This window comes from Notolabrus celidotus, chromosome 15, assembly GCF_009762535.1.
Source record: "Notolabrus celidotus isolate fNotCel1 chromosome 15, fNotCel1.pri, whole genome shotgun sequence".
Classification (NCBI taxonomy): domain Eukaryota; kingdom Metazoa; phylum Chordata; class Actinopteri; order Labriformes; family Labridae; genus Notolabrus; species Notolabrus celidotus.
The window spans coordinates 31,475,815-31,488,815 of NC_048286.1; the positions used below are offsets into that span (position 1 = coordinate 31,475,815).

The 13,001-nt window shown below is 42.7% G+C and overlaps 1 protein-coding gene across 5 annotated transcripts in view; it reads left to right on the plus strand.

The window, feature by feature from the left end:
- The first annotated feature begins 1,016 nt into the window (after positions 1–1,016).
- map4l (microtubule associated protein 4 like) overlaps positions 1,017–13,001 on the plus strand; it is a 145,137-nt gene continuing 133,152 nt past the window's right edge. For 2 of the 5 annotated variants that reach the window (XM_034703669.1, XM_034703670.1), the window contains exon 1: positions 1,019–1,173. The gene's annotated coding sequence lies outside the window, so the exon portion shown is untranslated. Of the gene's footprint in view, positions 1,174–13,001 lie in introns of all 5 variants that reach the window. The other 3 variants (XM_034703672.1, XM_034703671.1, XM_034703668.1) reach the window with 2 other exon arrangements.

The following is a 13,001-nucleotide window of genomic DNA, read 5'->3' on the forward strand; positions in this document are numbered from 1 at the left end:
TCTTTGTTTTATTGCCCTCTACTGGTCTGGTGGTGTAGTGCATTTACTTTGATTTCGCCCCTTCCATACGTCACTGGCCTGATTTGCACAATCTACCCGGGGCTTCAGCCCACATTGGAAACGCAGACAACAATGGGCATGGCCGTGGGAAGTAGGGGTGCTGAGGGTGCTGCAGCACCCACTGTTGGAAAAGGCATCACACAATTTTTTCTGGATGCATAAATAAGTTGAAACAAATCCATTAATTAACACAATAAATCAGTTTTTTTCCCATTGTATTATTTTCTGAAAATGCAATGCCTGAGGAAGATTTGAGAAATAATTATAGCAATTTTAAATAATTGTTCATTTTAAAATAACCTGATGCGTGGGCCCTGTGAGTGTGCCTGCTTAAAAGCTAAATGTATTTGGATAAGTTCTGTTCAATGCACTTTACCCGCCTTATGGGTCTGTTTTACCAGGTTTGGCTTGTATGCTCTTTGCTGTACACCAGGGTATGGAAGTTGCAATTGGTGAATTTATAATGAAAAGTTCTCTTGAAAGCTTGTATTCAAACCAGATAAATAAAAATAAAATGTATGTGCGCTATAGCCTATCAGTTGCATAAGTAACCTAAATGCAAAAAGAAAAAAAATTGCACCTCTTACTACAGCACCCCCAACTTAAAGCCACTTCCCACAGCTCTGACAATGGGGGCACAGGAACCTTTTAGTTCAGGGTAAAGTAGTTCTGGGGGCTAAAAGACCCTGGAACTCTTGGTCAAAATGCACCTTTTGTTTTATAGGAAGTTAGTCTTTATTTAAATCTGTTTTTAATCAGTAAGAGTCCTTTAATTCAGTCATCTTATTCTTTAGGCTCTCATTAAAGTGTAGGGCCTACATATCCATACAGCACAATAATCAATCTTTCGTTTTTACAGCAGCACGTGAACGCAACAGTGGCCTTTGCTGCCTGCAGATTCCCTTTTTTCTTCCTGCGTCCTGATTGGCTGTCCTTGTTGAGGAGGGGGGCGGGGCTTTTGTCTGGCTTGTCCTGGCACCAGTCTGCTCTCTGCAAGCAGTGAAAGGTGGAGAGAGAGCTTTTCACCATCACACTCTCTGACTGACACACACACACAAATATACACACACACACTACCACACTCAGCGCGAGGAACCAGGACACATCCAAACGGTGAGTGGACACAGAGTTTTGTTTTATGGTGTTTTTTGGGGGGTCTTGATTTGTGGCGTGTCATCATCGCGTGATTGTGCGCGTACAGTACTGTATCCTCCTCGCGCTGCGCCATCCTCCCGATGCCCTGCTGAATGAGTGATGATGAAATTCATGGCATATTCATGGTGGGTGGATTTAGGTCTGCAGTGGCACGGATAGGAGGCCTACATTTAGCAGATTCTATGGTGAACTGGGATTTTTTTGACATTGTCTTGCACGGTGGTTCCCATCTCAATGGTGGAGAGGGGGAGTGGGCGTGTGAGGAGGGGAATCTCTGTGTGCCATGCAGAGCTCCGTGGATTCGTGTCTCTTTGTTATGGTGGTGCCGCAGTCGGGATGGTACACCCTTCTGCTGAAAAAAAACACACACACACACTGGGGTAGAGTACTCCAAAAATACTCCTCTCTTACCCATGCATGAGCTCCTTTGCAACCATTGCAACCATTAATGAGTGTAATGCTTTAATTGCATGCAATGGTGTCCTATATCTTTAAATCTTATCTCATACAGGACTTCAGTTCTCTGCAGATATTGATTGCAATGCTTGTATTTGTGTTATCATTTCTAGGACAGCTCTCTGTTTTTCTCAAAGGCAATCAGGTGCAGCTCCAGATCACTCCAGGCCCTGTTATATAAAGGGGTTTTCATCTGATCTTACTGAGCCTACACACCAGTTTTAGGAAAAACTCTTATGGTTTTTCTATAAGGACTAAGCCTGTAGTTATACAATAACTCCCCCCTCCACCCCCTACCCCCTTATTCCACACACACACACACACACACACACGGACACACACTGCATCCTCTGTCTCTATGTGGATTAGTACACATTGTTCTATTTATGCACATGTCTTTCTCTCTCCCAGCTCTCTGTGTTTCACATCTTCACTTTTAAAAAATATACACCATGCAGTCTTTGTGTGTGTGTGTGTGGGGATAATACATGTATTGTAAAGTCATTGATAAATAAGGTACTGCAGCACAGACAGACACGCTGTGCAAAACCCTATTGAGAAAAGAGGCCCTTACACTTCCCTGACAGTCAGACTGTCTGTATTATTATGGAGGATGAAGACACCAAGGGTCTGTTCTGGATCTGCGTGTTGCACGGCTTGCAGAGCTGCATGATGTCTCAGCCCAAAGCACATGGCTGCACTGTTGCATAAAAAAAGGACATATTTTTTTAGAGTTGGGTGCCTGAATGGTTACGGTAATTGAGTCTGACATGTTTGGTATCTTGGGAAAGTTTAAATTAGTGTTCTGTGAGTCAGGGGAAACATGCTAATACTGATGCACCTGCCGGAGGCCGGCTTTGTTTGTGTGCTTCTCTCCAACTCGGCCTACCTGTCAACAAAAGATCACTTTAAGTGGGACAGTTCATTTCCACACCCAGACTTGATTAGACAACAAATATCTGATGACTCATGATAGTCCTTTACAAACTTTATCCCACTCAGGGTTTTTCTCTCACCTTTGAATGTGTCTCATAGATTTGATTCAGCTGTTGTTTTTCACAGTCACAACAGATATTCAGATTCCCTGTTTATAGTTACCTAGCATTCAGCATTCAGGGTGACGTCAGAGGAAAATGGCCGCCTTGGATAGGGTGAATTCCAGTACTGGAAAGCTTTGCAGGTAAAAGCTCTGGTGTGAAATCTCATTTCAAACACAAATCAAATCAGAGTTGGAAATAGATGCAGATAAAGATCAATACAGCGCAAACAGAAGAACACTGCCTTTCTCTCATTACTGGCATCTGTGTTGACTGAAGATATGAGAATACGCTCCTCACCCTCACCTGCACAGCTGTTAGCAGCGGCCCTCCATAAAAAGCAAACATTTGAGGCGACGTTATTATGACTGATCAGTGATGGTCAGACTCATCAGACAGAGGCACAGCATAAGATAGGAACAAAAACATAAATGAAGGTAAAAAACAAATCATATGAGTCTATTTTTATATTACTAAGTGTCCAATTCCTTAGTCTTTTGGCGCAAATTTAAATTCAAACTAACAGAAAACAGTAAAACTATGCAAAATTGAAATAACACAGGATCACAGAGGCTGCTGGTAAACACTGTGAATATAGATTGTGTGTGGCTAACATTAGCAGAGCTAGCACCACCAGCCCTCAGTCCCCCTTGCAGGCTAACATCCACATTACACATTGCTCCAGTCGGTTATCTGCCAGTTTAACAAGACATACAACAGCCTAACCGATTATAAGTATTTGGGCATTCAGATGGATAACTTATCAAAGTGTAATGTTCATGTTTGTGTCTTGTGTGCCAAATTGGCCCAAAGACTGCATTTTCTTAGTAGACTCAGATTGTTTGGCGTAAGTACGAGTGTGATGTTGACCTTCTATAATGCTGTCACGGGAAGTCTGATCAGATATGGGATGGCAGCCTGGTTTGGCCCTATATCTGTTCAATGTAAATCTAAGATTGAATTTTTGAAAAAATGTGCCATGAAAGTGATTGGTTAGAAAAATGACGTGTCCCTTCGAACCATCTTTGAAAAGCCTGTTGTCAATCAGGCACAAAAAATGTTGAAGGACTCTTCACATGTTCTTTATTCAGAATATGGATTATTGCCCTCTGGAGGACAGTTCAGAGCGAGCAGATATAAAAGTAATCGCTTCAAGCTCTCCTTCCTCCCTACTTCCATCACTCTACTCAACAAATAATCTGCACGAACATCATTTTTACTGCCACATTGGTATTTTAATGTATATTGGTATTTTGTTGTCATTGGTATGCCACTGTGACATGGTTTTTCATCTTTGACAGTGAGCATGTTATTGTAATGTTGGTATGATGAATGCATTGACTTTGAGCAGCACTGCACTTATGTCAATGACAAATTTCCCCCTGGGGACAATAAAGTTTGTCTTATCTTATCAATCATTAAGCATGCTCCAGCTCCAGCTAGTGGCAGGTGGACGCACTATGGCATAGATTCAACATGTGACTAGCATTTCAGGCCTATAGCTATAAAGATATCAGTGATTTGTTGATTCTGGTGCCAACTAGCTAGGGTGATGATGTTTAATAGTTTAGTTTATTGATGCGCACATCCCTATATTACCACAAAAGTTATCATATGCTATTGTTACAGACTTCCCCGAGTAGAGGTATGAATGCAAACTAAAAGCCCTGACATGAACAGTGGTGTCAGACGAGAACTAAGGGGGTGACTGGTTCTCAGTAGGGGAAACTGAATAAGGATTAGCTCTAGGGATGCACCGATCTGATCCTGGTATCGGCTAGTGGTGCAACGGATCATCGTTGATCCGTGATCCGTACGGATGCCTCTCCACGGGTCGGCACGGACGTGGTCCGCGGATCGGTTGATGAAAAAAGTGCGTGTTCACGTGATGACCGCATGTTCAATCCACACTTACTCGTCAAGCGCAGCTGTTGTCATGGCAAGTGAAGGAGCAGAGGAACTTGAAAAACCTCCTGCATCTTGTAAGTCACATGTATGGGAGCATTTTGGGTTACCCTGTGAAATACAGTGAATGCTGAATGTGCTTGAGCCACGTTATGAAACTCCGTTGCGCACCCACTAGACCAGAGGCCGTCAATACGCGGCCCGCGGACCGCATCCGGCCGCCTATTTATGGCCCCCGAACTGTTATTCCTTCACTCTGTGGGGGTCACCGTGTGTTTACCGGGACTTGTCTCCATGTCAACGATACGCAGACAGGCTGTTACTGGGTCACTTAGAGTCCACTGCTGCTAGTGCAATTTTTAACTTTCACTTTCATTTCTGGAGCAGTTTGCATGTTGGCACTTTGCCAGCTGTAGGACCCTAGAATGCACGAAAACGGTGTGTTCAGTTTGCATCTCAAAGAAAAGTGGACGGTGAAAATCAGCAAATGAAAGAAGAATGAAGTGAAACTTTTGAAGTTCCTCTGCTCCTTCACTTGCCATGCTGTGAAATGCAGTGAATGAGGCAGGACTGGGCCCACAGATAGGGTGCTTTGCACATGCAGTACATTTTGAGTTGAATCTTGTTTTTATTTAATGGGCAAAAGTTTACAAGGGTTTTACAAAATAAATGGAGGACAATGTTATATTTGTCTTGTTTTCTTTTTTTTTTGCTGATCCGAAAAATGATCCGATCCGTGACTCAAAACCGTGATCCGATCCGAACCGTGAGTTTTTTGATCCGTTGCACCCCTAGTATCGGCTAGATCTGACTCAAAAAGCTAGATCGGATATCGGTGACAAGGGGCCGATATATAGTGCCGATCCATATGGCAGATCTATTCATCTCAGTTATAGGCTTTTCTCTGTTTACAACAGCCATGTGTCTCCTACGTCATCAGCGCCAGCCGTGACTGAGTTTGTGCATTTTTGCCCGGTGGAGCATGATGGAGGATAACTACTCTAGACTCTGCAGTTTAGGTGCAGTTCACGCTTCTTTTGCTAACAACTCCACCAGGAAACTTGAAACGTGCAGCGGTAATGTTTCGATGGATGGAAGTCGAGCTGAAAAATATAATGGAAGCCCAAAGGAAGAAGTTTACGTCAGCTGTAGCCGACTGCAAAGGGGCAAGAAACCTTCGTTTAATGGATTCAAAGTGTGAAAAAATAGACAGGATATTGGATTGAATTGCTCCTGATCCTTGAAATTAAGGGATTCCAGCCTCTGGTTTAGCACTTGGAACCCAGGTACAGTTCACCATCAAGTCAGAAAAGCCTGAAGTTGCCAAAACATGATTCTATCCTCACATTAAGGAATAGAGATTGTCAAATCAATACAGGGATCGGATCGGCTAGTATTGGTATCGGCAGATAACAAAGCCCAGGTATCGATATCGGTATTGGGACCTAAAAAGTAGGATTGGTGCATCCCTAATCAGCTCACCTGTGCGCCGGTCCGCTGGGATGTACTGGTCGGCGTGGGTTGTGTGGGGCGAGCACAAACTTCTACGAGGAGTTCGTTTTGATTGGTTGGTTGGGACAAGTTTAAAAGCGTTGTTGGTTCTCCAAGGGTTTTCAGACGTCTCTCTGGTTGAGTCTCGTGTTGATCTGTTGGCGTCCTCTTCACTTCCCATCAGGTGACGTCATACAAACAAGACCAAGCCCCTTTTCATGGGTGGCACCTCAGCCACAGGATGCGTTTAACATTGTCCGACAAAACCCGTGATGACAACCGAACCCAATCCCAATTTCCTACATGAGAACCAGTCAAAACAAAATAAAGAAAAGAAAAGAAGAGGAGGGTTTAAGGTACCCCTTTGTCCTAACACTATCAACACATTGCATTTCTGCTTCTCCTTCTATCACCTTTAAATCCCAACACCGTTGAGGCATATGACTGTTCAACATGAGTCTGGTTCTGCTCAAGGTTTCTGCCTCTTTAAAGGAAGTGTTACCTCAGCACTGCCTCAAAGAGCTCTGCTCACAGTGGATTAAGATAAAACTGAATCTTGTTTTATCCTACCTTGATGTTGGAACTTTGTAAATACTATAAACGAAGAGTACGGTCTAGACCTGTTCCTACTTGAGGTAACAGTTGTTTTGAATTGGTGCTATATAAATCAGTCCCTCCAGGAAGTTGCGATTTCGCGATCGCAACTGTCAACGCAAATTCAACCAATCAGCGCGATTTTTTCGCGGCCTTGCAATTTTATACAATCACTGCAACTTTCCCGCAAATTTGACCAATTACCTTAATCTCAGCCCCTGCACGTCATTGGTTTTGTCATCAATTTAACTTCCTTGGAACATAAACGTAAGTCCTCACTTGATCGGCACTTTTCAAAACACGCACAGAGAACGGGTGAAGAGAGGGGACAGCAGGCAGGACAAGTGACCATGACAACGTTGTTATTTATAGATTGAGGGGCTCAGTGTTAGCTTGGTCTCTACCTGCAGCAGGTGTGCTTTATGAACCAGCTCTCCTCACCTCCATGCATCTGTCTCATCTTCATTGAGGATTTTAACCCCCCGGTGTGCGTTAGTGACAAAGACACAACCGGGGGGCGTCTGTTTAATATTTGATGTTTGACGTTGTTGCCGTGGTTACCGTAAAAAGCTCGGCATCTACAGCTTGATTTAATCCAGTTTGGTGAAACATCAGACACATTTAGTAAGTTTGGATCAACTCCTCGTCATCAAAGATGAAGATGCATTTCAGAGTGCCGTGAACTGACTCTGCGCCTGGTCTGTGCCTCAGTCGCTGTGAGGTGCATTCAGGGACAGTCGTAAATGTGCAATACAGTCCTTTCATGGCATTTTTCTGTGAATCAAGAGAATCAAAATACAGTCACAGTGGTCACATCAAGAATGTTTTCTAAAAACAACTGTATTTTAGGATATTTACTTGCCCCTGAGATGTTATTGGAGGAAAAAAGCAAAACAAAATAATCGCAACTTTCACCGCAATTTTTTCAAAAAGCTGTCGCAAATTCAGGCTTTTTGGGCCGCAACAATCACAAGAAAACCCTGCGAAATCCTGGAGGGACTGATATTTCACCATGTAGACTCCCCTCTTTTTAAAACTGTCCTGTAATCCATCCTTAGTTAACAGGTAGGTTCATTTATCAGGTAGAATCAGTAAGCAGCACCAGACTCATTATGCATCTAGGTCCCTTATGCAACAGAGGGTTACAGCGTTCATGCAGAAAAATGAATAGTTTCCTTCTTCCTCAAGAAGAATTACATTTTGAGAATAACAATTAAAACTATCAGTTTCATGCATATTACATAATCAACCCTGGAGCTCCACAAACACAAACACACACACACATTGTGAGGGTGTGTGAGCAGGTATCTGTCAGCTTTATTTAACAAATGGACATTTTGGTACAACGGCAGTGATTACAGAAATATTCCCAGTGGTGGATCTGTGCAAATAATGTGCACTGAATAATCACTTCACTGTAAACACTGTGAAACAGTTTCTTCTCTGGTGCTCTCATAAACAAGCAAACACATGAGCCAGAGCTGGAGAGAAATCAAAGAGAGCTAGACTAAATTTGTTGTAAAGTGGGCAGTGTGCTAGCTAGTGGAAGCAGCTTCACTGGGAGCTTCACTGCATAACCCATGGCATTTTACATCCCTAAGGGAGGCTAATTATGACTCATTAGCTAATGGGATGGGGAAATCAAATGTAATTTCTGCAGTCCTGTTTGCAGTGACATACAAATTTTGTGATACTGGGAAGCAGGAAATAAGTCTAATGAGCCAAACGACTGAACACTTCAGATTTGAAGAGTATTTCTGGATGACAGCCGGTGTGGTCTGGCATCGCAGTGCTGGTGGCGCCCTTAGATGTTGGAACCATAGACATGCTGGTAAAACAGGAAAAGCAGGCAGGCTGGTGGTGCCTGAGACTACAAGCAGGACGTTGGATGGATTATCTGAGATGTTCTAATGCATGTCCGTTGTGATGATGATGCCATGATTTCTGCTTTAGGGATTGGTGGGATTACATGCAATCCCTTCCAGATTACAAGCCAAGCAAACAAGAAATCATGCTTACTCTCAACCAAGCAGGTAAACTCAGCATTTTTCAGTCCATTTTCCAGGCAGTCAGCCATTCAGAGTCTCTTAGGTTTCCAATGAAACGCACAGTAATCCAGTCACCACCCGACCAAGCACTCACTGTTTATATAATATTACATCACAACAATGTCAGTTATCATCAGCTACTTATGCAGGAAATGTGTAGGCTCCTCATTCAGTCAGGAAGTCTAGAGGTCAGGCAGAGAGTGGATATAAGATCTAACAGAGGTGTTACTTCCAGGCTGTCTCAAGGACATGAGAGTAGTTAGAAAACTTTGGATCAAAACATGTTACCTTTTTGTTTCTGTATCAAACCCAGGCTGTATGAAAAAGCTAGATGACCTCTACAGCACCCTCCAGCTATAAAAGGCTCTGCCTGCACTAACGATAAAAGATGCTTGTTTAGCGACAACAGCAGGGGAGAATGGGACGACTGAAATGATAAAAATAATGTGTTAACAGCTTGCATGACTTGGGAATATTGTAATGATATTGTTGGGACAGTGAGAGGATTGGAAGAGTCATCATTAAGACTAGGGATGTACATTTTAAGTATTTTCCGTGATCGATTTTTGGAAATGTTAACGATCAATTATCGATTAATTGATAAAAAAAACATTATTATTCTTACGTCAAAAACAATGCCAAATAGGTTGTTTTCCCCCTAAATTGTATTTTCTACAGCAACAAAATGCAAATAACTGACGGGATTGAATACGGGGACACGTTTGACACGCAGAATATCAACGATCAGGCTCATTAAAATATTCTACGCGGACATAATCTTATAAAGTGAAGGCTCATGATACTAACAGAAAAGTACTTCAGACTCACAGTGTCCAGTTTTCTGTCTACTCGTTCTTATTGAGAGAAATAAACATGTGTATTCGGTCAGGTGTCAGCCGGGAGCGCAACCGGGTCATAATCAGTCCCGCTGGAGAAAAGCTCAGACGGCTCTGATGTTGCTGCTCTGTAAACGTAGCGTACCAGAATTTCCCACCTGTCTGTTGCCTTCGTATCCAAAGGTGGGAAATATCCTGTTTAAAGCTGTCAACCTTTGTGTCCGTGTTGTTGTTGGCAGCAGTTTTGTATTGATCCTCTTTTAAAAAGCGCACGTGGAGACCTGACGCGCAGCCGCAGCCGCCAGCTGAGCGTCTCCGCTGTGCGCAACACCTTTAACAGCTGATTCACATCAAAACATGCTTTAAACTAAAAAACACCTCCCTGATAGATGAGTGTAATATCAGACCACATGATGTTTGTTCCACGTGACGGAAAATTGATAACAAAAATGTGTGTTTCGAGTAATTTCTTAACAATCAATGAATCGATAATCGATTAATTGTGGTCATCCCTAATTCAGACTATATAGGTGTATAAAGATGCAGCGATCAATCTTGATCAGTGGATCAAAATGCAGAATTAACTAATAAAGTAGAGATAGACCGATAAGTTTTTTTCAGGGCTGATACCGATACCGATTATTAGTAGTCAAGAAGGACTATAACCGATATTTGGAGCCGATTATTCATTTGCAGTAAAAGGGAAATATTGGTGTCAAAATTTGGAATAATTCAAACTCCAACACTTAACTTTGTTTAAATGCCTTTAAGCATATGTTCATTAAACAGCCTTTCAGATTTGCAGCATGTTAAGGTTTTTTTTTATCTTAGACAATAGACATCTTTGTTTTAAAATTCTAACATAAAATCCAGGGAGCTCCCAGGCTCAGCAGCATGTTTTATAAAGTTAAATAAAAACTTAAACAAATGAATGGAGCGCCGCCTGCAAGCTAGTTCAGGCAGACAACTCGAGCTGCGCTCAGTCATACTGACATGTCATCATCCTCCCTATCAGCTGATCTCAACATCCTCATTTGGCGGTCTATTTAAGCTGCATGTCTCCCCGTCTCTGTCTCTGCCTCTGCTTTGCAAGTGCTCCTGCTGTCCTGCTCAGTGCTGTGTGCAAACTTTGTACCCACCTCCTCCCCGGCATCCACCTGCGGGCTCCGAGGGGGGTTAGTCCTATCTCATTGCTCCTAAATGTCTGCATTTAAATAATGTATGATGAGTAATGAGGTTCGGAGCCCATACGCCAAACACAATACTGTATGTGTGTGCTGCAATAAACTTTATCTTAAGTGAACGTGAGTTGTCGTACTGAAATAGCTCTCTAAAGTTTTCTACAGTAAATACAGTTTTCCAAAATGTCAATATAACTGAAATGTTAATCTTTGTTTTATGGGGGTATTTCAGTGTTTTTGAAGTGGGGTTGTATGAGTTTGAAATCACTAGTAATTGTAGGGGCCACAACGGATGCTGCTCAGTTCATCCCCTGCAATTAGAAACTGCAGGAGTAATGGAACATAAGCTAGGCTGCGCAGACGGTGTCATTTCTGCCACCTGATTTAGTGAATTTTGAGCCAAAATAACCCAGTTTTAAATTGATCTCTTATCGGCCGTCAGATTTTTAAAAAAGGCTGATGCAGATATGTGTCAAAATGCCGAATATCGGCGCCGATAATCGGTCTATCCCTATAATAAAGTAATAAAATCCATCAGTTTTTCTTTTCTATCGTACACGCAGATGTTTCTCTGTTCTCTCTTGTTGTAATGAAGGTAGTTAGAAGTAGTTAGTCCTTGCAGTAGTTTCACATCCATAGATCATGTAAATGTGTGATTGCTGGTAGTGATGGACACATATATAAAACTCATACACCTCTGGGGTTCCCTTCACTTCTAAGGTAAAATTCAGCCTCTATGAGCTGGGGTTTTTTTCCCTCTGCAAATGTCTCCTGCATCACACCTCTCTCATCAGCCAATCAATCTGCAGCATGAAGCCATGCTCTGTCAAAGTGCTCTGATAACCTGCTACCCTGCAGAAACTCCATCAAACAGCAGATAGACAACGTTAGAGGCTAGCAGGTGAAAAAGTTACGCATTTAGCTGCAAAGGGGCAAGATTTGTTATTGGATATCCTCCATCCAGCCATCTATCCATCCACAATTTCCAGTTCCAATATACAGAGTATGGAAGCTTAGTCCAGTACTAAAGCTGCTGATATGGGGTTTTTTTACGCCCAGGAGTGACTTGGCTGATGCGCTGGACCGTTGTAGGTCAATACGATACCGTTTGCTGTATGTTTTCAATAACATTTCTGCAGGCGTGTCTTTGGTTTGCAGCACAATACAATCCATTTATTGCACCAGCATGCAAAGTGAATACAGCCTCCATCAGTTTCCATTCATCAACAAATCAGCGGTCAAAAACCATCTGCCCTTCCGGGTCAAAACACACATCAAATACCTTGGCAGTGACGTACCTATATAGCTGTGCCCTAAGCAACAAGACAGCAACACCCAGTGGCACCATAATGAATGTGGTTCACAGCTTGACCCAAAAACATGAACATGGCTCTTACACCGAGGCTCTCCCAGGCCAGACAGGATATACAAACCCTCCTGTGAACTATAGTTCTATCCCCGGGGTCTCCTCGGAGTTGGCCCCAGAGGCATCCTATTTAGTTCCCTGGCTCTCTCACCATATTTCGCTGCTTGTAACCATGATCCTGTTCTTTCAGTCACTACCCAATGCCCCTACCTTGGCTCATGATCAAAGGTGAGGGTTGAAACTGGATCGACTGGTAAATGGAAAGGTTGTTCTTCAGGCTTGGCCCCTTTTCACTGCGACAGTCCAATACAAGCAAAACCAAAAGGAAAAGTTCATACTGTATCCAAAGTTTTAAGTCATCAGGAGCACATGCTAATGTCTCTCAATGGGAGCTGGGATGTGCAGTGCTTGTCCACATATTTAGTTAATAAAAAGGAATAGCTTTACAACGGGATAATGTGGCAGCAGCAGAGTTTGTGTCTTTAATGTATCTGGGAGTACTAATATTGCTCTCAAGGACGGCAGAGATCATAAAAGCAAATTGAAAATATAATTGCCTATAGGTAATAGTTTCACCGCTGCTCTATGAGGAAGCTGCAGTGGGAAACTTTTCATTGACACCACTGCGTCGTCTTCTCCAGTCACTCTGTGCTGATGGGAATATTGGTGCAGCAGTCTGTTGCGCTACTGTTTACAGTCAGTTGAAAGACTCCCAGTGCGCTCCATTTACAGTTTGCAAGTCATTTTAATCTATTATTGATGACCTTGAATATCAAAGCTGTTTGGGAACAACAGTCTCTGGGGAGTTTGAGCTTCAGCAGCACAGCCTTGAATATTCAGTATGACCGATGGATGGGGGAGATATTTACTGT